Below are 26,121 nucleotides of genomic sequence, written 5' to 3'. Positions count from 1 at the left end.
CCCTTAACTTTCCATCAGTTTCCTCCATTTGTGAGGTTTCTGTTAGTCTTACTGGCAACCACCATATCCTCACAGAGCTCGGATGGGCGGCCCGTGGTTCCTAGCTGCCCAGAAAGCTTCTGGTTCATCACTTGGTGGGGCTTCTTGAAGAAGACAGGCAAGACGAAACAGCAGGGTCCCCTCTGCTCTGCTTCTGAAGGACTGCCCAGAAGCCAGGCTGCTCTTCACCCTCTCCTCTCTGGGTTGGTGTGAAGAGGCCAACTGGATTGCCACAAGTTAGAACAACTTGGAGAAAAATGACACACATTCTACTCTCCTCAAGCAGCGGTAGGTGAGGTGGAGAGGGAAAAGGAAGAAAGTGTTCTTTCAACACGCAGACTGCATTAGTATGCATATATATATGCGTAGTATTAACCTATGTAACTGCCCAACCCAAAACAGGCAATATAGTTTAAAAAAAAAAAAACAAAAAAAACCTGGAAATGAGTACTTGATTACAAAGAGAAGTCTGAACTAGGTGTACTGAGCTGCCTACACAGGAGGCCGGGTAGTCCACTCAAGGTCATCCTAAGGAGGGCTGGGTAAGTAACACTGAGGCATAGCGCGGTAACGCGGAGCGCAGTACCCAAGAATGGCTGTTCCATCCGATCAGGACCTTGCTGTGCGCGCCCCGTGCCGCGCACTTGACCACCGCAAGCTTCCAAGGGAAACGGCCCGCGATCGTAGCCTCATCGGCATGCACCAAGACGGTTCAACATCCAAACTCCGGGCGATCTTGTGAACTATGTATCAGGGGAGGAAGATGGCTATTCTTTATATCGTACTTCTAAGAACTTTTAGTCATTTGTGATTCTTTCTCTAGCTCAGTGTGTGCGCGCATGTGCACACACGAGCACACACACGCGCGCCCACCCTCTTCCCTCTCTTTCATCCTCAATTCAAGCATTAACCTTTGATGTAACATTTTTGCTCCTCATCAGAATGCAAAGAATGAGCTTCACAGAAGCAATTGAGTTGGGAGAATAAAAAAGATGACATCACTTCAAACGTGGACTTGCCAGAAAACTCTCCTTTCAAGTCTCCCCTGTGTCACCAGCCAGGGACCCTCCACTCTCCCTGACCGCTGCATGCTGCCCCCATTTCATAGCTTTTGATCACCATTTGTTTCATGCCACGGTTCATAACATCTCCCATGTGTGTATGTGTGTGTCGCATTTCTGTACTTTTTTAAAGCTCCTATCTGCCTTCTCTTTATAAACTCCCAAGTGAATGACAGGAATTCATTAGCATCCGTTATTAGTTTGATAATTCTAAATAATGTCAATACAAACATTTACATGGCATTTGCCCGGGGAAGAGTATCAGGAATGAGAATTTGGGGCGATCTGCTCCTGTTCTTTCTGATGCATGAACTACAAGGTACAAGCACAAGAAGGCCACTGGGGCAGAGGCTGGGAGGGGGGATCCTACCACTGGTATGTTTCCCTTTTCCTCTAAGACACAAAGTTAAAAGTCTTCAAACTTTTCCCTTTTCACAATTCATTCAGGTCAGATGCAGACTATCTTAGGAGGTGTTCACGGATCATTGAATTCTGTTCTGCACCCCCCACCCTTTTCCCCACTGACTCCAACACAGAGCAAACGCAGTGAGAAAAAACATGCATTGAGTCAGACTGACCTGGGTTCAAATCCTACTCAGCCACCACTCTGGTCTTCTTTTGCCGCCTGACTGCTCAAAACTCTGCAGCAGAAAACAACAACCATTGGATTTGCTCATAAGTCTACAACATGGACTCTTGTTCTGTTGACCCTACTGGTGGTCCCTGATGCAGCTGCAGTCAACTGGCTGGTTGGCGGGGGGCTGGCTTGGCTGGGAGGTCAGTCTAGCTGTCCTTTCCTCTCTCCCTCCCAGCGGTCTCAGGGCCTCTCCTGCACCACGTGTCTCTCCACATGGTCTCAGCGCAGGGTCTCTCCAGCAGGTAACCAGACTTTTCTCCTGGTGACTCAGGACTCCCGAGACTACAAAGGTAGAAGCTGTGAGGCCCAATGAAGGCTTAGGTCTGGAACTAAAACAATGCCATTCTGGCCATGATCTATTTGTTCAAGTCAATCTCAGGGCCAGCCAAGATTCAAGGGGCATGACAGACACCATAGGTGAGAATACAGAAGGTGGGGGTCATTTGGAGGCCAGCAACATAGGAGACGACCGCCACCACTTAACAAATCACTTAACCTATACATTTTGATGAAACACGGGTTTCTCCATCCATTAGAAAGGAATAATAATATCCCCATTTTTATGGAGTTCTAATAATTAAACATAATAAATGTGAAGGCTAACAGAGACACTGATACCCAGTAAGTACTCTAGAGTCTCTTTTGTGTATCCCAAGTACTTGGATTACCCAGAAATTCGTGAGCCCCTCTCTACCACTGTCTACCCCTCCCATGAGGGTGGAGTCCACAGTTCATGTCTCCATCCAGGGAGTTGTGCCAGTGTGTAGTACAAATCCGGGCATTCAGGGAGCACCCGGTCCTAAGTTCTTGTTGATTGAGTGTGTGACCAAATGAAATTGGTATACACTGTCTCCAACAACTCACTTCCACAGCACACGAACAGATTGAGCTATTTCACAAGAATTTCTTAGATGCGAATGAAAAGTTATCAAATTCAATGTCATGAGCAATCATAGCAGTCTGGAGTTCATCTTCACCTCTTTTTAAATATAGTATATATAGCAAATTTCCCAAAAATATTTTGCCAGATTTCTACTGCCTCAATTTTAAAGCTCAGGCACACTATAAGTAATATGTAATCCATATGTCTATGATTCATTTTTACCCAGTTCATCAAAATGCTGTTTTTGTATTAAATGTCAAAATGCCTTTTATGTCTTTATTTATGAGCCCTTTAAAGTTGTTATTTTTAAATGATGGTAGAATATGTTTTGCCAAATTTAAAATTTACAAAGGCATTTGTAATTTCGTTCCAAACATCAGTTTCTGGGAGAGTTAATTTTGTTTACTCTTGGGAAAATTCCTATTTTTCAGATACAGACTTTAAAAGTTTACTTTAGGTACTCAAAATACTCTTAACCTTCATTTTAAACATACTAATGAATATAATCACCTATGTGTGCATGGAGAATTTAGAAAACCGATATGTGACCCACTGTCCCTCTGAAGGGAAACCTCTATCATCTCATTCTACCTCAACTCTGTACCTTGATGAGAAAAAAAAAAAAAATGAGAATGCCATTTGTTACCTATTTGTAAGGGGAAAATAAAGTGAGGACTTCCTTCTCTCCAGTTCTATGCTCACGCTTCTCTACGTGGACACTGTATGCTCATCTTCCTTCTGATGTCAAACTTCATCAACCCCTCTTCTCCTGTCTTTCTTGTCTCAATTATTCTTTAACCTTTCCACTATGAGATTTAAAAAATGCTAACAATCTAAGGGACCTCTCCATAACTCAAACTTCTGTGATAAGTTAATCGCAACTTGAATTAAAACAGAACAGATATATACCCTAAGGCAGAGCATTAGGTAAAAAAAATAATCTGTAAAAGTCAATGCCATAGAATTTTAAAACACCTATCTTTCAAATAAGAAAATCTGAGAAAAGAGAAGAAAGAACATCTGAAAACCAGGTAAGGTCTGTGACCTTAGACAAATCAAACTCTGAACTTTATTAATCTATAACATGAGGGTAATAAAGCCTTTACTACCCCCCATCACAGACTTACTACGAACATTAAGTGAGTAATATAACATTTCATAAACTACAGGCAATGCTAGTGATAATAATTAAATATCTGGTATTAGCTGTTACATATTTTTATCTCAGTTTCAAACATAAACTGATGTAAATCCACTTTATCCCTTAATTATCCATTTCAGACTAAAACTATTTACAGCTAACCACTAAAGAAACTATGGACAATTAGCTTGCCATAACTTTGAAGATCACAAATGTGAGGCCTTCTATGCTGATTTGCTCAGGTTCATGCTCTCTCTCCCAGAGCCAACGGTTTGCTAATTCCAAGTCACCTGCTGAGCAAAGGATAGTTGTCCGTCCCTTTGTAAGGAAAATGCCAGCTACATGGCACCAATACCCCTGTGCTCAATTTGTCAAAATGTTAATCACTCCAGGAACTGCATTTATGGGTTTGAACTGAGACACATCCTATTTCTAGGCTTTGGTGAGGAGACCAATCACACAGCTAGAGCCCAAGCTCAAACGGAAAACTAGCTCTGAAATGGGAACACCAACCAGGATCAATCCAGTGCTAGGTGAACTATATTTTATAGTAAACAAAGTTAGCTTCCTTAAAAACTTACTAAAACAGAATACACTCTTTTCATTCTTGTCTTAAAGAATGTAAGGAAAAAACAAACAGGCTATCACCATAGGTAGGCCCCTTCTCTGGAAATCAGACAAAAGGAGCTCCTACTGCTCACCCAAATTAGTCCTGCACGTAGGAGGAATATCACGTTTCTGTACTACCACAGAGCTGACCGGGTGTTAATTTGAATTTTAAGTAGTATCAAGCTTTTGCTCAGGTCCATCCCACCTGTCAGTGGATAGTAGTATAACAAGATAATTACTTCCTCTTATTTCAAAATGCCAGACACCCAAGACTTCCATGGAAAATGAACAGAGCACCTGTATTACATTTTATTCTAATAAGTCTAGGGCTGAGTATCACAGACATCCTCTTATGTTATTCAGGGAAATGGTGGTAGAGGACACGTAAACCCTACAAAAAGGTAGAACGACAGTGTGTGATGACTCCAGAAATATTCCCAGGGAAAACTTCTGCAAGAAGCATGATGAAATTGTATATCATTCATTCATGTTAGCAGTGCTTCCTTGGTAAAACAGACGAGGTCGAAATCCAAGGTTACTTAGAGAAAGAAACTAGCAATGCTCTGCTCCTGCTACAAATTTAGTCCCTCAAAATGCTAAAGATTTTAGATGTAATAAGATCTCCTTTAAAAGCCATACCCAGAACTTGGTCTTGACATAGCAAGGCATGGCTCCTCGCAGAAGAGCGCGAGATTATTTAAATCTTACAAAAGATGTGCTCAGGATAACGAACACCCGTCAAAGTTGCACAGAAGACCTAGAAAACAGAAAAGTCTGGCTGTGTGTGGGTGTGCATGTGTGTGTCTGTTTGTCACTATGCACAGCGGTGTGCCTGAATTTGACTGACACGTCATATCCTCTCACCTCAGGATCAGTTTGAATGTTTAATGATGCCTATTTACTTTTCAAATTCCCCATGAAAGAACAGACCTTCACTGATGTCCAGTGAGATCTATTATCGCTTAGTGACGGTTTATAGGCTTTGGAAAAGAAATTTTTGGGTTATGGCAAAGGAAGTCTAGGGACAGTCCCCAGTTGACCACTTTATGCACCATAATGGCACTTAGAACAACGCTGCTTTCCCTCCATACCAGATTTCAATCCCTGCTCATCTGGTAATTGGACATCTACCCAAAGATCTGTCCTGGAGTATGGAAGGAGTGGTGAAAAGAAGGAACCACATAGAAAGGTCACTATTACAGGCATTCGCTCCATGCAAGCAGAGAACACCTCATTCCCTGTGTATGTTGAATGCATCTTAGCACCTACCGTGATAAACCTGCAGTCCAGGCAGCATGATGGCCTAAGCAGGGCATGAGAACAGGGCATGTCAGGCAGCAGAACCAGATTCAAATCCCAGATCTGAATTCCTGCTTACATGACCTACAGCAGTTTTACCCCATTTACAGATTTGACTCTACTCTGCTCTCTTGTTTGGAAAATGAATTTAATGAGGCTAATGTTATCCTGAGTGGTCTGGTTCCACAAGCCTTTGACTCCAGATATTCAAAAGCGATCATCAAAAAATAACATTTACAAGATCTTTCCTGTTGGATGGAAAGAAAAACATCACGGAGACACCAGGCCTGTCTTTGAGCTGGAGGCCGAGCACAGCTGTAGGGCTGGGCAGTAAGCGGCTGGCTCTCCGCGTCTTAGTCACACGGTGACTTCTCACAAGTACTTCCCTGAGCTTACTCTGCACCCTGCATTCCATCAGTGCAATGAGGAAATGCAACCTGCCTCTCCGGGTCTGAAAATGTCAGACACAGCATGTCCCTCCTCTGCCTAAAACTCCCAGGGGCTTCCCATCTTCCTCTGGGTAAAAGACAGAGTCCTTACAGGGGCTGCAAATTCCTACAGACCTGACCTCTTACGCACTCTGACCTCCCCCCCTTCTTCCTTTCCTTCCCTAGAACACTCCAGGCTGGCTCCTTTCTCAGGGTGGGGACACTTCTTCTCCACACACCCACCCCTCAGGGACCCACGTGGCTGCCACCTCACCTCCATCAAGTCAAGTCTTTGCTCAAAGGGCACCTGCTCACCTTTCCTACTCACCTCATCTAGAACTGCAGCTCTTCCCTGCCCCTGCGTTCCCTCCACAGCACTTACCACCTTCTAATGTAATCACTATTTTAAAATGTATCCTGTTGTCTTAACTCCCTACACTGGAGCAAAGACTTCAAGAGGGCAGGAATTTGTATCGATTTTATTCCCTGCTGTATCTCTGCAGCAGAGCGGGGTACTAGGGACGGCTCAATAAATATCTACAGAATGAAGAGATTTGTTGTAAGGCATCAGATAGCACGTCATCTGCAAAGCACTTAGCACAGTGCCTGGCACACGGTAAGAACTTAATAAACGATAGCTATTCGTTCTGGAAGGTGGTAAGCAAGGGTAAGATTATAGTCTTTGGAACCCTGAGTGGGCATATGCACTGCTTTTGGCCAGTCAGTGATGCAACTAACACCTGGGTTTCCCCAGGGTACTAGAAGGCCACTGTTCTATTGTTGGGCCTTGCCGTGACTCATTTGCAGGCCTTGAACACCCCAGTTTCTGCATCTGTAAACAAATACAACAGTATCTACCCCCCAGGGAGAAAGAAGCTAGGGAAAGCTCTGTTTGTCACTTGCTCTGCGATCTAAGGTAAAAGTATCCCCAGAATGATTTAAAACATTCGATAAGATTAAAAACCAGAAAATGTCCTGATCCGAAGGGGCATCTGCACCCCAATGTTCATAGTAATGTCCACAATAGCCAAACTGTGGAAAGAGCCAAGATGTCCATCCACGGATGAATGGACAAAGAAGATGTGGTATATATAGACAATAGAATATCACTCAGCCATCAGAAAGGATGAGTATTTACCATTTACATCGACGTGGATGGAACTGGAGGGTATTTTGCTGAACGAAGTAAGTTAATCAGAGAAAGATAATTATCATATGGTTTCACTCATATGTGGAATATAAGAAACAGCACAGAGGATTATAGGGGAAGGGACGGAAAACTGAAAGGGAAGTCATCAGAGAGGGAGAAAAACCATGAGAGACCCCTAACTCTGGGAAACAAACTGAGGGTTGCTGGAGGGGAGGTGGGTGGGGTAACTGGGTGACGGGCATTAAGGAGGGCAAGTGCTGTGATGAGCACTGGGTATTATACCCAACTGATAAATTATTGAACACTACGTGTGAAACTAAAGATGTACTATATGTTGGCTAATTGAATTTAAATAAAAAAATTTTAGAAAAAGGATTAAAAATCAGAAAAAAATACTATGATGTTTCTGCCTACCAAAGGCATCTTTCGGCTGGCACTCACACATCCCACCTAAGAGGGTTTTAGCTACAACCTCTTCTTTAGATCAAGCAGCAATGAGGGAAAACACAATCAGACTTTACTGGGGAAATCTGAGAATCACATTTGCCCATTGGAGTAAGTCCTTCTTTTCATCAGGGTAGAAAAATACAGGGAAGGATACAGTGCTAGTCTCCTCTTCACTAACTGGGTAGCATCACTGCAGCAAGGAGGTTAACAATTACACAAGTAATTAACATGTCCTTGATTTTCATACTCTAATCCTATAGTTGCAGGATTTCAACTTTGGTCCCAGAGTCCGCGGGAAGAAGAGAGCAGAATGACAATGACTGGGATTGGTGTTGAGAGGGGGCTGGGCAACCGGGAGATGGCTCTGGGTTTCTAACCACTTCCTAATGAGGTACAACTACAAGGGATGAACATTACCAGCAAGCACTCTAGTTTTTATTTTTTAAACGATAGGGTGCCTTGCAGGTATTTGACACCCCGATCTTCCCTAAACCCTCACTCCCACCTCTTCACGCCTGCATGCAGTATATTTGGTGTCACTGTTTATTAAAGATAACTAATGCCCTAAGTCTTTATTTACTTCTGTTTATTGCTATTTTAGCAGGAGTCACTGGAGAGCTGCTATGTTTCTGGTCCATTCGGGTTCCTTAATCACTGTTAGTAGGTAAAATCATCTGTGACAACTAATCCAAAAAGCAGATTATATTTATTTTGGCTACAGTGGCTTGCAATTCGTTAAAATCAACAAAGCCTTTTCATTAGCCCCCTGCTGATGTCCTAAAAACAGACATTTCAAGAGTCTCAAAGCACTGAGCTACACATATGCAGCCAAGCTAATTCTGACAGATTCTCAGTGCCATTCTTAACACAAAATCTTATTAAACTAACAAACAAGAAACAGAACCCCTCTGCTTTCAAACAAAGGTTTAATTAACATGCCTAAACTCCACAATCAAAATCATAGCCTCAAAGCTTCCTGAATGTGGAAGCAAAACAGAGACTGTGTCATTAGTTAAGCAAGATTTACCAAAAATCGGGACTTTTTTTTTTTTTTAATAATGTGGTAAAGGATTAGAAAGCAGAACCATGGTGCCTATTTCTAAACAGTTCTGCATGGGCATTCTGGCCTCCCAAAGCTGGGATTGTGATGAACTGGCCTATCGATGGAGGCTGCAAATCTACTGAGCAAAGGATCAAGGTCTTATTCCGGGGTTGCCAGAGATTAGAAACAGCTGCAGCCTGTTTAAGGACAACATCATTCCATCAACGTCCCCTGTGTCCTCCCTCTCCTCCCCTCACTCCTGAGACCACACCGCTGCCTTTTGCAGGCATGTGTCTTTCACTCGCCACCATCCAGCTGTCCATTGCAAAGAATGGCCTCTTTAACACCGAATGGGGTTTTAGGGCTCAGTGTCAGAAATGGGGGCGTTCCAGGAAAGATGCTCACAGCGGTGACTCAGCCATCCCTGTGCCACCAGGCAACGGCCATAATTAATGAATGTATCAAAAGGTCTTCTCGAGGAGCAAAGAAGGTAGACAATGATTTATGTTTACCTAAGGGGAAGATTATTTAGCTTTGTAAGAGCTTTCAGAACGAGGAAGCCCAGAAATATTTAGATATGGTGTGGGTGCCTCTCCAAGCCTGAGGAGAGATTCAAAGAATGGGCAAGCAGATTCAAAGAATGGGCAAGGAACAAAGGTGGCGGGGGGCGGGGCACGTGCCTAGGAAGAGGGGTTCTCTCCTGCTTCTTCCCTCCGCAGCTTGGTTGGAGAGCTGCATTCCCATGGCTGCCACTGCAATGGAATTATCTGTCAGCACCCCCGGCATAATCCTGAACGTTGTCAAGGATGATTACCAGATAGTACTTCATACAAGTCTCTGTCCTAACGTGTGGTTTTCCACTGGTCAACAGGGGAAGCCAAAAGCAGCCCTGGAGAGCCACAGTTTGCTTGGTTCCGAGATTCACAAGGGATGAGGGCATCAGGCTGCCTCTGAGACAAAAAGGTCCAGCTCGCCTCCCCCAGGGTCTCTGTCCACCAGCCCCTCCTGCCAAGTCCTTCAGCTTCCTCTGGTTCATTCCATGAGCAAAAGAGCTGTCTGTTAGAGCAGATAATAAAATCCAGCCTAGAAGGAAAATCCACATACAAAGCTGCACTCGAATCAGAGTTTTGTCCACAGGGAAAAGTGAGCCACATCTGATACACAAGTTATCATTTTGGCTCTCCATAATTAAAACTATTGTTGCCATGGCAACCCAAAGGGGGCGGCGAATACATGAAAGGCTCCTGTTGTGGCTTTTTTGTTGTTGATACAGTTTGTAGCCCCAGCCTGGGTTTATTGATGGCAGGGCAGAGATGTGACTTGGGCAAACAGCAGAGCCACACCGGGCAAGGTGAGAAAATCTGAAACTCAATTATGTACCCAAGATACTGTCTTCAATTGTCCCTCCATCCCCAGCCTGCCTTATTCAATAGATAATAAAAGTGCACTGTCTTCCTTATGTATATTTACATCCGGCAGCTCTCCCCAGCACATGGCAAAGCTTCCTGATTTTCTTCTCTATCATCTACCACTATCTAGAGGATTATACTCAAGAAGATTTCCAGGTCATCGCAACAGGTCACTTTTCTGAGCCACCTTATCAGGGACTAGGAACCACATGCAGTTCTCATGCTGGGAAACAAAGAATCCACTTCGTTTTGTGATTTAAACAGGACGGTGCAACCAGCCTTTATTACTGTTGTCATACAAAACATGTTGAGACCAGTAAGACAGCAGCCGTCGCCCTGAGGACTATTTCAACTATGTACCTCCTGAGGTTATTCTCAAATAAAAGAGAACACACCCCTCAGTTTTTGTTTTCGGGGTTTCTTTTGTTGTTGTTTCGGGTTTTGTTTTGTTTTGTTTTGTTTTAAGCAGGCTCCCTCTTTTCCTGGTTTAAAATGGGCCTGCTCGTCAATGTTCATGATCTCCTTGCGTCAGAAGACTCTGAACCAAGCAAGAGAACAAGACCAGCCAAACAACCCCACACCCTCTCCAGCAACCCCGAAATCCAGTACACCTCCGTAAGCAAAACCCAGGAATGAACGGAACAGTGTTTCCCAGCCTTGTCAGACCCAGAGGGGCACCTCAGGCACTTGTTAAAATACAGAGTGCCAGGCTCCTCCTCTGGCTCCACCTCTGGGAAACATCGAAGTCGATGACATTGGCCAGTGCTCTGAGGGACACACGGCCCCTCCATCAAGGAGTAAAGAATTAAATCCAGAGTCGAAGAACCTGAGGAACTGTTTTCTGGCCCATTCTGCTACACACTCAGCTACTTGGACACAACCAGCTTCCCACCCAGGCAAACTGAGAACATCCATGGAAAAGAATTATTCCACGTACGTTCGCGTGGTTCCTGCAAATATCAAATCCAAAGAGCGAATGGGTAGGTCATGTTTATTTGGCACAGGAGGGGAGGAGAGGGAAGTTCTGTTGGGCTTCTAATTTTATTTTTTAACTGAAAGTAATAGGAGAGAAACTAGCAATTCACAACTCAGGTGAATGAACTGGCTCCTTTGGCGGGGGCGGGGGGGGGGTGGCATCGAAGCTGAGCGGGACACCGCACCTCACAGCAATAGTTCAGAGATCCAGAAAAAAAAGAAAAGTATAATGTTTCACTTAATGCCAGGGACAGTAGCTCAAGATGTTGAAAGAAGCATATAATAGCTTCACGTAGCAGGGTACGTGACAAAAAAGGCTGGAGGACGGAGGTAGAGAAGAGAGCTTTCATCTGGCCAAATGAGTAGCCCGAGAGCCCGGCGAATGCTGAATGCAGTTGCTGTCACCCAAGCGGGCTCCCCCTGCAAGAAGAATAGCTCACCACAGCCCCAATTACGATAACTCATGGACACTCCATCTCACTGGAATACAACTTGTTGGGGGATTAGTGTCTGGAGAGAAATTCTCAAATAAGCTTTTACTAAAAGACCAGACGCCTAGCTAAGGCAACTGCTTCTTTTTAATTCCAAAAGCAATCCGCACCATAACCAGTAGTCCTGCCCTCTGATAACGGAGTAAAATCTAATACTGTTCCTGAAATTTTATAGACATTGCTCTCTTTCTAAGGACATGAATAGTATATATACACTGTTCAAAGGCTCGGTTTTTCTCTTTTGTAGCAAAATGGCAAGAGCCTATGGGAGAGCAGAGCCTGGGGCAATGTTCCTTTTTGCTTAGAAGCCACCTGCTAATCACCTGCAAATAATAACAGACTACAAGGGAGGGGGCCCAGAGATGGCCCCTCACCACCATGGAGGGCAAGGGTTAAGTAGAAACAAAGTGAGGGAGGCTTTCTTGGCCTGAGGGGACTCTGCAAAGTGACCAGTGAAAGCCTCCCCAAGGATGGATTCAAGGGGCTGAGGAGCAGCAGTTAAAGATCAGCGGCAACTTGAAATGGGCCAACGAGCTCGACTTCTGAAGTAGAAAGACAAAAATAACACCTCGGAAAAGGTAACACAATCTCAGGGCCAGCAGTCTCTTGGAAAGTGACTTGCTCTGCTCTAGGCTGGGAGGTTGAGCTTGATGGGTAGGGCCCCTAATGAGCCCCTCTCGTCAAGCTGCTTCCAGAAAAATAATGGCACTCTTTCCCTCAGCGGCAAGGCCAGCACCACACTAGACACATTGGACAATGGCACGACGAAAATGGAGTTAGCAGATCAGTAAGGAGAACACTAGCTTCAAACAGGATGTGGCAAAATCTGACTATTCTTTAACCCAAGAGACCCTAGGGCAGACAATTCAAAGGGCATTAAAGGCTTAGGAAAACTGTAACTGAGAAGTCGTTAAGGGAAAAGATTTTAATCCAGTTCCAATCTTTAACTGAGAAAGAACTCAGGCATGTAAGGGATTTTGATGGAATGAGTATGAATAATTATTTTCCAACTACTGAAAAGTCAAGGAGAAGAAAAGGGCCCAAACTAGTCTAGCTGAAGAAAAGAAAGTCTTGAACATCCTCATGCGGTGCCTCATCGTGGCTGTGGAATCTCTTTCTTTGGACTGTGATGAACTATAGAATAGATATCCATTGATCTCATAGCACGGAGGGCTCTTCCTACATGAAAATTGTCGAACAGCTTTGAATTAAGACTTTACTGGCTCCACAGGGCACTGGGGAGCCAAAGTCCCCTTCATCTTCTATCCGGCTCTCCCCTCCTTCTCCTAGATAATGTCTCATTTTGTTCTGCCCCTTCTCATTCTCATCCCCCTCCGCCATTTTGATAACAAGGGAAGGGGGAAAAAATGAGTTTCTCTCCAACTACTTCTCAAAATTTACTACCATGTGAAATTCATAGCATACATCTTCATTACCCTCTTCACCTGAGGGCTGCCATGGCCCAGTGGGGGCATTTCCTCTCCCTCCTGTCTAGTCTCCATGTGCTTGGATATTTTTGTTGACTTTGCTATGCACATGGATGATTCCTCAATCTACTCTTGTTTTTGCTGCTTGAATCTACCAGCCGTGGCACCACTGACCAGCCCCAGGTACTAGATTACATGACAGATTTTGTATCTAGGACTTAAAATACTGGTCTCCTGTGAAAACAGCTCCCCTCACTGGATATTCATCAATTAATGAATGGAAAAACAAGATGTGAAATATACATACAATGGACCATTATTCAGCTTAAGAAAGGGGTAAGATTCTGATATATGCTACAACATGGACTTTGAACACATTATGCTGAATGAATAAGCCAGACTCAAAAGGACAAATATTGTATGGTTCCACTTATGAGGTACCTTGAGTAATCAAATTTCAGAGTCAGAAAGTAGCATGGTGGATGCTAGAGGCTGGAGTGGCGGGGGGAGTGAGGAATCATTGTTTAATAGGTACAGAGTTTCTGTTTGAGATGATGAAAAAGTTCTGGAAATGGGTGATGGTGAGGATGGATGGCCGCAAAACAACGTGTATGTACTTAATGCAACTGAGATGTATGCTTAGCAATGGTTAAAATTCTAGGGAAAAAAACCCAACCACCCAAATCTGTATATGAATGCTCAAGTCACACCTAAATCAAGCCTGACTGTACTTAGTTTCAGAAAAAGCACGGCAGGCTCTGTAAACAATTGGGGGTGAAACTTTAAAATTTACCTACCTTCCTTCCTTCTCCTTCCTTCTTTCCTTCCTTCTCCTTCCTTCCCTCCCTCCCTCACTCCCTCCCTCCTTCAAGAGATACTTCCCAGGCAGTCACTAGTACAGTATAGTAATCGAAGATGGGACCGAACAGAATATCCAAGGGGTGCCTGGATGGCTCAGTCGGTTAAGCATCCAACTCTTGGTTTCACCTCAGGTCATAATCTCAGGGTTGTGAGACTCAGCCCCACCTCAAGCTCCAGGCTTAAGTATCTCTCTTTCCCTCTCCCTCTGCCCCTCCCCACCCACTTGTTCACACACTCTCTCTCTCTCTAAAAAAAAAAAAAAAAAAAAGTAAAAGTAAAAAAGAATTTCCAATCTAGAAAGCAACAGTCAAGAAGCAACTCTATGTCCCATATAAGTTAAGAAACAGACAAATGTTTGGGAACATGTAATCCTTCCCAAGGAGTGGATGCTTTAAATAAATGGTTTTTGAGCACAGATCTAGAATTTGAATAGGAGTTAGGCAAATAACAAAGAGTGTATAGAAGAACATTCCAGACCATGAACTGCAGGTGTGAATGAGAAAGAACAACCAGATGTGGGGAATGTAAAGCAGTTTGGCTTGGCTGGGGTAAAGGGAGAGCAGAGAGCAATGAGGCCTGCCCAGAGGTGACATTAAACTCTTCAGACTTTTCCCTGAATGCCAGATGAGAATACTGAACCAGACCTCCCGGTCTCTTCCTGGTGTAGGATGCCATTCAACTATAAAGATGCTAAGTGTGATCCCTTTCCAAGCACAATTGTCTTGCCTGCTAGGCCGCCATCCTCCCTGTGTCCTCACAGAAACTATGCCTGATTCCCCCCACCCCAGAATACCCCTCACCCCCACCCACACCCTGTCGCTCTTACCTCACCCCAATTATTAGGCCCCTCATGGCTTCTTTGGATCTCTCTCCTGTCTACGTCCAGGATTGACGTCCTCACCACTGTCCTCACTTCACAGACATTCTGCCAAGTTGATTATGTAATCTTCCTTGCTGACTCACATCCCCTCTGAAGAACCTTTCTCTGACTCACTTCTCCCTCTTCACAAATATCCTTCTTCTTCTCCTGCCACTTTAATCTCTCTTCTTATTCTTTCTTTCTGATTCAGATATTCTCAGGTCTCTTCTGCATCTGTATTGCTCTTCGGCCACCAAATGCTGAGAAACATGTGAATGTGGCCCATTTCCAATTCACTCTGTCTGACTTCATCTGGGCCCTCTGCCACGAGTATGAGGTGATCCACTTATTCATGCCCGGTGCTCTCCCAGGCTCACTTCCTTCAGAGGTTTATTTAGAATTACACTCTCCTCAAGCTCCTATCCCCTTATTTTAAGGAAATGACTTTATATTTGATTTATTTTGTGCATTCTCTCATCCCTTGCCTTCTCCTGTCCTTGCTGTCCATGGGTCTGTTTCTACAAATGGGCGTTGTCTTCCAGTCTTTTTTAGGGAGGATGGGACTTCTCTGTATTAAAGTGGAATATGGCCAAGAGGTAGAACATGGTTCTTGCCCTTCTAGAAATTTCAACCTAGTTAGGAACATGATCCCTATATACTTTGTTGTTTTAGGATGAACACATAACTAGAATATATATTATATATCACTATCTATATCATTATAACATATATCACTGTATATCATTATAAAACACACTATTATACTTTGTTGCCTTAGGATAAGTCTTAAATGGTGCCAGGGAATATTTCAATATCTAGGTTTCTTCTCACTGAAGAAGTCAGGGAAGGCTGCAGGAAGAGACGATGTGTAAGCTGGTCTTGAAGGATAAGCGGGATTCCAGTAGGCCTGACAAAGATTTCTCTCTCCCAGAGAGAAGGAACTGCAAGTGTGAAGCATGTAGGTTAAACACACAAGGTCCCACAGTGGTTCTGTGTTTTCTTAGTGAAGAGCAGAAGAATACGATGGTGTGTGAAAACTAGAAGTGTGTGATGAGAAAAGGTTGTGGAGAATTCACTGCCATGTTAGTCAGAAAGGACCTCATTATAGATAATGGGATATTACTCTGGAGTGGCCTGCAGTGAAGCTTGAAAGTTGAAACGCTGAAGGCCAAGTTCAGTTAGTCACCATCTGGCCCCAGAATAACTGGAGGAAGGCACATGGATATTAAAGATGGCATGCACATTCCTCCCAATCCTCAAACACCGATTCCTGTCCCTCTTTGTCCCATCCCTAATCTTGTAGGTCAAGGTGTTTCCTACCCTTACTGACTTATGATTTAACTTCTTTAATCCCACACTCAGAGGTTTCATTTCCTTCAGCTTAGAATTACTTTTTCTGACCATAAAGTAATACCCACTCTTTGTGGAAATTTTAAAGTTCAGAAAAATAGCTCTCCCCTGATACTAAAAATGCTTTCCCTTGACCCACCCCATGAAACCACATGGCCCTTCTTTCCCTGTCCTGTAAAACATACTGCATCCCAAAGTTTCCAAGTCTCCTTAACTTGCCATTTCCCTCAGCTGGGAACCCCATCTACTCCTGCTACCTCAGCCTTAAAGGTTCAGCTCAGATGTCAACCAGTCAGAAAACCCAGTTGCACCCCTCTTTCCCCCCCACCCCACTGATCCAAGTGCCCTCCTTGGGGTTCTCATGGCTCTGGGGGTACCCCTCAGTGAGAGCTCTAGCCAAATGAAATGGAAATACCCACTCTGCAGTCATCTTCACAACTAGTCTCTGAGCTATGGGGAATCAAGTATTATGTGGAAAAAACATGTAAAAGATTTAGAATAAAATTAAAATTGCTTTTCCTTCTTTTGAGGGAGAAGGATCAAACTAAGCAAGACAGAAAAATGTGAAGCCACAAAAAATAAAACAAAAAAATATTCATCCACTTCTTGATGACAATCAAAAGCAAAATGAAAACGTAAAATTAAAATGGGGAAAGATTTCTGTAACATTGAAGAGAAAAGGGCTTAGTGTTTTAGTGTGCAAGAGGTTTCAAAAAATAAGGAAAATGATGACTATTTCAACAGAAAAAAACTGGTAAGAGAATAAAAAAATGCAAATTCACTAAAAAAAGATACAAATAACCAATAAAAATTAAGATGTTCAGCTTCATTAATAATTTTTAAAATGCAAGTTAAAATAACTAGAAAACACCACTATCCAATAATAGATTGGCCAAAAATTTGAGTCTGATATAAGTATGGCTAATTAGGAAATGGGTGTTCATAGAAGGCTGGTGGAAGTGCTATTTTATACAATTTTTAAACAACCCACTGACAGTTTATTGTAAAATTACTCTGGCTCAGCAATCCTACTCTAGCTATCTCTCCTACGTAAATAAGAACACAAGAATTAAAGAAGTACATAGCGTTATTGAAATGGTGCCAAAAAGGGCTAAATGTCCATCAACAAGAAAATAGGCAAATATGGTATGTTCATTTAAGAGGATACTAAATATTTACTCACCTGAAAAGATGTATATATGTTTAACAAGTAAATTGTAGGCTTATATGTGCATGTTTCATTGTTTTAGTTGGAAACAAAACTAGTTAGATAGATATCTCTATAACCATTGGAATATGTAGAAAAAGCTATTAATACACTGTGAAGAGTGACTACTTCTGGGTGTGTGTGGCAAAGGAAGATTATGCTTCATCCACCAATTTTCTCTGTTTTCCCCCCAACAAAATATTTTTTTTAACTTTGCCATATGTATCTTTATCTTTAGCACTTTGCATTCCTCACAGTAAATGCTCAGCAAATGTTGGTCAAAGAGAAATAGTTTCCAGATGATCATGAATTCTTAGAAATCTATGAATTTCATTCCTTTGTAAACCTAGTGTGGCCATACATCACTGTTGACTTGTTATGTTTGTTTCCTGGCCAAATTATTAATAGCACCCCCTTCACTCCCAAAGTGATCAATTGGGATGAGAAATTATATGGTTACCATTGAAAATCTCACAGAAGCCATTGGTGTTGTTGATTAGCAACTCCTTCCCCAAACTCTTCCTACCTTATCTTCATGACACTGTTACATCATGCCCTCCCATATTTCTCTTCCCTTTCCAATTGCTCATCCTCTCCGTCATGGATTCTTTTTCTTGTTTTTCTCCCTAACACTTACTTTTTCCCAAAAGCTCTTCTTTCTCTGCTTAATCCATGTGATGATGAATATTTTCGCACATCCACGCACAGGGGTTTTCTCTATTTTGGGCTTGGACTCCTTCTTTAAGCTGATTTGCTAGGGGAGACTCATCGCTTAGATTCTCCACACCCCAAATTTTAATTGTCTACAATGGAAGGAGTGCCCTTCTCTCTCCTAAATGCTCCTGCTATTAGTTCAGTTTCTCAGAAATGCTCCCGGTGGTGGGTCCTCACAGGATGTCATGTCTGTGTAGAACAGCAACAGAGCAGATTGAGCTCCTCGGTGGAACCGCCTGCATTCAAATCATACTCCTTTACTTGGCTGGACTCCTACACTTCTCTGTACCCAGTCTCCCCATTTAAAAATGGGATAATAGTTGGGGCACTTGGGTGGCTTAGTCGTTAAGCATCTGCCTTCGGCTCAGGTCAGGATCCCAGGGTCCTGGGATCCAGCCCCGCATTGGACTCCCTACTCAGTGAAGAGCCTCCTTCTCCCTTTCCCCCTGCTCGTGCTCTCTCCTCTCTCTCTCTCACTTGCTCACTCTCTCTCTCAAATAAACAAAATCTAAAAATAAATAAATAAAATGGGATAACAGCAACCATTTGATGGGGCTACTTTCAGGATTAAATGATTTATTATATCTGAAGCACTTAAAAAGTATGGGGCACATACCAAGAATTATAGAAGTGTAAGCTATTATTCTCTTTCAAGTTTTCTATCGTGAACATGTATTAGAATAATAATAAAATGTGTTAAAAATAGCCAATGGCTCCCAGTGATTTTTAAATCACTGGGAGCCATGTGCCTAACATAATGCCCTGCTCTTCGATAAGAGAAAACCATGGTCCTGGTGTAGCCCTGCCCTCTGGCTTCTGTCCTCTCACGCCTTCCAGATCTTTAGCCCCGCTCCTGCCACTACTCCTTATGTTTGTCTGGTTTGTCTTTAATAATCGGCTCTCAGGGGCACGTGGGTGGCTCAGTTGGTTAAGCGACTGCCTTCGGCTCAGGTCATGATCCTGGAGTCCCAGGATCGAGTCCCACATCGGGCTCCCTGCTTAGCAGGGAGTCTGCTTCTCCCTCTGACCCTCACCCCTCTCATTCTCTCTCTCTGTCATTCTCTCTCTCTCAAAAATAAATAAAATTTTGGGGCGCCTGGGTGGCTCAGTTGGTTAGGCGACTGCCTTTGGCTCAGGTCATGATCCTGGAGTCTCTGGATCGAGTCCCGCATCGGGCTCCCTGCTCGGCAGGGAGTCTGCTTCTCCCTCTGATCCTCCCAACCCGCCCCCCTCTCATGTGCTCCCTCTCTCAGTCTCTCTCTCTCAAATAAATAAATAAAATCTTTAAAAAATAAATAAATAAATAAATAAAATTTTTAAAATTTAAAAAAAATATTTAATAATCGGCTCTCAAATGAAAAAAAGCCCCAATTTCTGTGGAGTAAATACTCTTACCATGGCTGAGGTCAAGTCACCTACATGGCATCCTGGTACATGCCGTGGGGAGGAGATGGGCAGCAAATGAGAACAGCACAGATTTTTACCATCTAGATATGACAGACACGCCCCAGGAGCATACGTGATTGATTGCAATGCATGAGGGGAAATAATTAGGAAGTGATAAGTTTTCAGTATTCATTACTTTTGTTTTTAATAGGATGGATTTATTGTAAGTTTATGTAATTTAATTTTTAATCATATGTCATAAAAGCTGGCTCATTGAATTTCTAGAAATTTAACAATTGGCCCTCGGGGTATGAGCAAGCTCCAGCACACCACTGAGCCCCCACCTCAAACATTCTCCCTTCCACTCCAGCTTTACATCCCTCCTGAACGGGGCTCTCCTCATTTCCCTCCACTGACCCCTGGCCTACCCACTTTACAATGCAGGATTACAGCCCCCCACTTGCCTTCCCTTACCTGGTGATATCAGCATTTTTTGAGGAATAGGATACACTTAGCACCTAAGTATGTGTATTTCTTATCCCTTTCACTGATTATTTGTGTATCATCCTTTCTCCCATCTCCGACTTAGATCATATTTGTTTCAGACCAGTGGTTACCGCTTGAGGAAAAGGAGAGGGACTGCATATTTGAGAATCATTTGAGAACCTGGGGGCTTCTCAAGTTTCACCTTCTGCTGCCTAATTGAGGCTGATACTTCATCTCCCATGTCTACCTCACTTGGGTTTAGAAAGCGACTATTTTGTATGTTACAAATCTTAGCACAATGAATGTCTAGCACGTAGCAAGCACTCTGTAATTACTTGTCTATTGAAGCAATCTGACATTTTAGTAGAAAAGTTAAAATTCTATTAAGTAACTTAGTGACTGGCTAAAAAGGTGGATTCCTTGTCAAGCTAGGTTTTTGGCTTTTTATATTGAAGTCAAAGAAACAACAATACAGTCTTAAGGTATAATAGTGAGAAAACAGGTTAATAAGTTAGGGTATTCTTTTTAATAAAGGCAATAAAATAAATGTCTGTGACCAGGGGGCAAATGCACAAGCACATTACTGCTTAGGGGATCAAGTCATCGATGCTTTTATTAATGTGAAAATGACTGTTTAGAAATTCCTGCTGTCCCCTTCTCGGACACCTTGGGGACATGTAGACACATACACACATAAGTATAAATATATATGGCTTGATCATATACTCACTGCAAAGCATTTTTAAACTCCAAATGGGATGGGTAGGAGCTAATTGCATTAGAGATAATATTTAGGGAGCAAATTGTTTTTCTCCTGCTTACTTTGAAATAACATCATAACTGTCTCTCACAGACCTCGACAAAAAAAAAAGAGAGAGAGAGAGAAGGCTAATGGACTTCATGTTCCCATGGAAATTTTGGATGACATTAAAACAGTCAAAGATAAGCACCAGCGGTAAGGCATAAAACCTATATTTCAGGACCAGAATTGCAACATCACATCCTTTCTGAAATTAGAGTAGGGATTTCAGATTATCATTTGTTCAAATCATTTGCATTCCCTGGGCACATATCCAGTGGCAGAGAAGTTTCCCGAGAGGCATTCTCGCTGAGGCAACCACCCTGAAGAGAAGACGCACTTGCAAACTCAAGGGCTGTACGAGCGGGTCTTCCTCTTCTAATTGGTATTTATATTTGCCCCAAGAAAGAAGACTAATTTTCAGGCAGTCTGTTTAGTGAGGAAAAAACTCAAAATTTTTGGCCTCACTTAGCCAGCAGTAAGCTCTCTGCTATTCCTCAGTCATAAATAAAGAGCATTGACAAAGACATTAAAGATGGAAACAATAAAATTGTCAGGAAGGGCAGGAAAAAAATTGCCATGATATTCTGTCTCAGTTTACAAAAAAGGTATTAAAATCCCAACAATACAAAAATAGACTTGAACAATGACTTTTTTTTTTTTAAGGGAGGGGGACAATTGCTCCCGACTTCTGAAGATGAGTGTCTTAAAGGTTTCATTGATTAGTTGTTAAGTTTGCTGGTGAATGATTAGTCGATTAGTCAGAAAGGTTTGAATTAGTTACCAGGACTCTGCCTCCCATGAATAAAATGCAGGGAGTGTTCTCTCTCCCACCCTCTGTGACAGATGATATCTGTTTTCTCCTGTGAGTTTGAATTTAAGAGCCACTGAAGCTCAGCAACAGTATATTCTGGCTCAAATGAGCTGAAAATTGCATTCAATTTGAATTTCAAAAATGGAGGGGAAGAAGGGGGGAAAAAAAAACCCTCAACACTCATCAAGTCTCCATACTTTTCAACTACTTCCTGAGGCTTAGTTGCATTCGCCAGGCTGAGGACCTGAAACCAGGATGTGCTACGGGGGAAAGAGCATCGCTGGATTCCTGCCCAGTCTGAGTTTAAAAATAAACTTTTAATAGTCAGGATCAAAGCAAACCTCACTTTTACGCACATGCATAATGCAGAATGCGACCCACCAAAGAAATAGATTTATCTTCTCCAAACTCAAATTGGCCTGTTTTTGTTTTTTTTTTTCCTTATGTACTTTGGAGGTGATAAAGGTGAAGGTGTTTTCCCTGGGAAACTCTAGAAAGGTAAATTCTTTTCTAAATTAAAATTAATTCCTATTCAGCTCACTTAAGACCCTCATTCCTTGTCGCTTGGTTTTTCTCCCTTCACCTGCCTCACATTACAAAGCAGATGTGTTCTTGAAAAGTTGAGTGAGTGGACATTGATTTTTCAAATCAAATCATATTTTGAAAGCTCTAAGAGAGTTGGTTATTTAAAGGAATCTTATGATAAATTATTTTATAAAGCCAAGGTATTTTTAGAGTGCAAATAACTGTCCCTTCACGCAAAGGCACCGTAAGCATGAGTTTGAAACCCATTCCGGGTCCTTAAAGCAGGGCATACTTGCAGTTCATCAGAAACACAGATTTAAGTATCACCACTAATTAAAACTAAACTGATGTCACACAAAACAACAGATGATATCCCGGAATCACACAACTGAATGATTTTTGGCCAGACTCCATTTTATGATAGTTTGAGCTAAAGGAGCAGAGAGAACACCAAACTCATTTCAATCCACTTCACACATGGAAACATATTCTCCCATTGCCTAAATTATTCTCAATTTGCAAATTAAGCAACTTGGGTGCCATGAAAAAGGTAATTTGACTTCTAAAGTGCCATTTTCCACATTGAAGCAAAAATCTGCCGAATGCTGTTCAGAAAAATCTGACTTGCTGCAGAGGGTTCAGTCCCGAGCAGGATGGAGAGACATCATGGGCAGCAAGGGCGCACTGATTTCCTGCACACCTACCAGCCTCTGCAGCGGTACGGGGGGGGGGGGGGGGGGGGAAGGGGCGGAAGGGGCAAATAAATCACTGATACTACCCCCAAAGAGCTGACCATTTAGGGCGGGGGTTTGCCACCTTTCCCAAGTTGTGGACTCATTTGAGAGTCAGATGGAAGCGGGGACTCTTTGCACTGAAAGAACCCCTCCACATGCTGATCCTGTTGGACCGTCATTATAATGGGGCTTGTAAACGCAAGAGACAGACCTGGGTCTAGTTGACCAACTGAGTAACTGATGGTAGCCAAGAACAGGAGGATGATTTTCCTTCAAACATGAAGTGAAAAAGACTTGATGTCTAGGTATACTGGGGAAGTACTAGGTATTCAATTGGTAATAGGCGGCATACCAAGTACTTTCAGTAAGTTCACAGAAGACTGAATTAGGAAGAGAAGGCTTCCTATCGTAAGCACTGGACAAGACATAAAGAAAAATACTGTATTTTGCTTCTGGTGCATCCCCAAAGACCAGAATTAAGAAACAGTCTGACCCCAACAGCCAGGCTTCAAAATAGCAAATCAATAAAAACAGGTTCCTTTCAAAAGGAACCCCCCGATCACCACAACACACACTCAGTGAAGTCTAATTTGTCAGAATATCTCATAAAATAAAACACTCTAAAAGCACGAAAAATGACATTTTTGCATTTTAAAAGACAGAATGAGAGAAATATGGGAGCCTCTTCATTGCGTTGCTAATGAGATACATGCTAGGACCACAGTGAATCAAAGCTATCAAGAGGCCACTTAACCCTATAATGGGCACTACCTGGCATTATGTTATATAGGTTTCAAAATGAACATTAATATCTCCTACTCTTGTAGGGGACAGCTTACCTTTCAAACTGCAACAATGTTAGCGTAGGATTTTTTCCTTACGTCTTCATAATTTAATATTGTTTCATTGATGAGCCAGTAAATTGTCAGCTCTATTCATTTATGTGACGTGAGCAAGGATCCAACCCAAAAAAGGAAAAAAAAAAAGTGAGGTCAATTTCCTTGGCCGCTGCATTTAATAAAATCTCCCAGGCAATAGAGTTAAGTACACATTAATAGCTATGGGTTCACACACCCTGCCTTTAGCAAGTCTTTGATTTTCCTATATATATACTCAGAGCCGTCTTAACACCCCCAACTAAGGTACAGTCCTCATTTCTTATTTTAAGTTTTCTTCTATCTCAGCTTTATCAGATTTACTAATCTTCGGCTCCACTCTTATTTATAGTGTATGCTCTGGTTAAGGTTTCAAAGCAGTTTCCGTGATAACTCCCATTTATAACTTCCAGAAAAAAATTCTATCACAGGGACCAAAGGATTGTCTACTTATTTCACATTAGACTAAAAATATATGAATTTCTCCAAATATGAGGGTTTGGTCTCTCATTTCTCTGACCCTGAGAAAAGATAAAAGAGAACAGGTAGAGAAGCATGAGTTTCCTGACGGGAAAAACGTGAAGCTTCTGTTTTAAATAACTCCACAGTGGGTTTTAGCCAAGCATGCCGTTCAAAACACACTTCTGTTCGAGGTAGACGTTCATCAGGAGAAATTCTTAGGTGGACCCTCATGAAACTACCAATGTTCTACCAATCTTGACGGACAAACATGGCAATTCCATGTGATTTAAATGAACATCTCTCCCATCTTTACCCTCCGCTAAAAGACAACTCTTCAGAGGAACAACACGACCCCTGGAACATCCAGTTGAATTCAATGTGGGCTTGCAGCCCAGGGAAGGGGGGAGGAGAAGAGAAGAAGTTTGTGAGCAATGGACAACTCTAACGATTTCTTCGGTATACACTCCAGTGCAGAAACTCATTCATCAGGTGGCATCCAGGCCATTTTCTGTCATGCCCCTTGAGGCACGGAATGTGGTAGCTGTAGACTTTGGGGAGTGAACATGTCAAAGAGATGCCTGAATCATGATGAGGAGAGTCTCAGAGAGGCCCTAAATCACATGCACTGAAGACACCATTCACATCCACAGCTTTTGCCCTCTACTTTGAAGAAGTTAAAAGTAAAATGCTTGACAATTAAGCAAGTTGAGGTTTTAATTCCAGCTACACCTTAATACCCCCAGACTACAAAAAAGCAACTGGAATCAAACTTTGATCATTTGCTCTCATGCTGAAGAGGAAGGACTTGACTACTGAAAGACAAAGGGATATTTTGTAAATAAATTCTTGTAGACAGTGAGAGCTCAAGATCTACTAAGCCCAGAGACCAAGAAGGTTTCCAGTGGAGACTGGAGGTTGGCAGAGTCTAGAACCAGGAAAGAAAGCTGCTCTGCAAATAAAAATAGGAGGATGTTTCCAGGACACTCAAAAAGCGAGAAAGAAGGCAAGATGACACAAATGTGGGAATTCAACCCTATTTATTTCCTGGGACTGTGAACATAGGAGGCCTGTTAAAAAGCTGTAATTTGTGTAAGTCTAAGGAAACATGAGGAGAGAACCCACCCAATGGACACTACAGGGTAAGAAGTCTGAGGGGAACTAATTTAGGTCGTTACTTTTTTTTTTTTTTTTTAAGAAAGCTTACAACTCAAGAAGTACAGGCACACCTTGGAGATACTGCCGGTGGATTCCAGACCCTGACAATGAGCAAGAATTGAAGGAAGCGAGTCAAAGGAATTTTTCAGTTTCCCCGTGCATATAAAAGTTATGTTTACACTATACGTCATCTATTAAGTGTATAATAGCATCATGTCTAAAAAACAATGTACATCCCCTTTTATAAAAATACCTTATTGCTAAAAAATGCTAGCCATCATCTGAGTTTTTAGCAGGTCATCATTTCTTTGTGGTAGAGGGTCCTGCCTCAGTGTTGATGGCTGCCGACTGGTCAGGGCGGTGGTGGCTAAAAGCTGGGGTGGCTGAGACAATTGCTTAAAATAAGCCAATGAAGTCTGCCAAATCAACTGACTCTTCCTTTCATGAATGATCTCTCTGTGGCATATGATGCTGTTTGATGGCGTTTTACCCACAGTAGAACTTCTTTCAAAATTGGAGTCAATCTTCCCACAACCTGCCTCTGCTTTATCAGCTAAGCTTATATTCTAAACCCTTTGTTTTCATTTCAAATCTTCAGTTTCTTCAGCATCTTTACCAGGAGTAGATTCCATGTCAAGAAACCATCTTCTTTGCTCAGACACAAGAAGCAACTCCTCATCTGTTAAAGTTTTATCATGAGGTTACACAATTCAGTCCCATTTTCAGGCTCCACTTCTAATTCTGGTTCTCTTGCTACTTCTACCAGATCTGCAGGTACTTCTTCCACTGAAGACTTGAACTTCTCAAAGTCATCCACGAGAGCTGGAATCAACTTCCTCCAAACACTTGTTAATAG

General features: G+C 42.5%; 1 protein-coding gene across 2 annotated transcripts in view; it reads right to left on the bottom strand.

Moving 5' to 3' along the window:
* The window catches only part of ESRRG (estrogen related receptor gamma), a 568,605-nt gene that overhangs the window by 409,619 nt on the left and 132,865 nt on the right, over positions 1-26,121 (bottom strand). Inside the window, exon 2 of one of the 2 annotated variants that reach the window (XM_054507915.2) lies at positions 23,613-23,704. The gene's annotated coding sequence lies outside the window, so the exon portion shown is untranslated. Of the gene's footprint in view, positions 1-1,678; positions 1,744-23,612; positions 23,705-26,121 lie in introns of those variants that run through there. The other variant, XM_054507916.1, reaches the window with a different exon arrangement.

This window comes from Mirounga angustirostris, unplaced genomic scaffold (genome assembly GCF_029215605.1).
Source record: "Mirounga angustirostris isolate CCGP_5_RB_7025 unplaced genomic scaffold, mMirAng1.0.hap1 SCAF_6, whole genome shotgun sequence".
Taxonomy (NCBI): domain Eukaryota; kingdom Metazoa; phylum Chordata; class Mammalia; order Carnivora; family Phocidae; genus Mirounga; species Mirounga angustirostris.
Note: the sequence above shows the minus strand (reverse complement) of the source record. Positions and strands in the feature narration are given on the sequence as shown.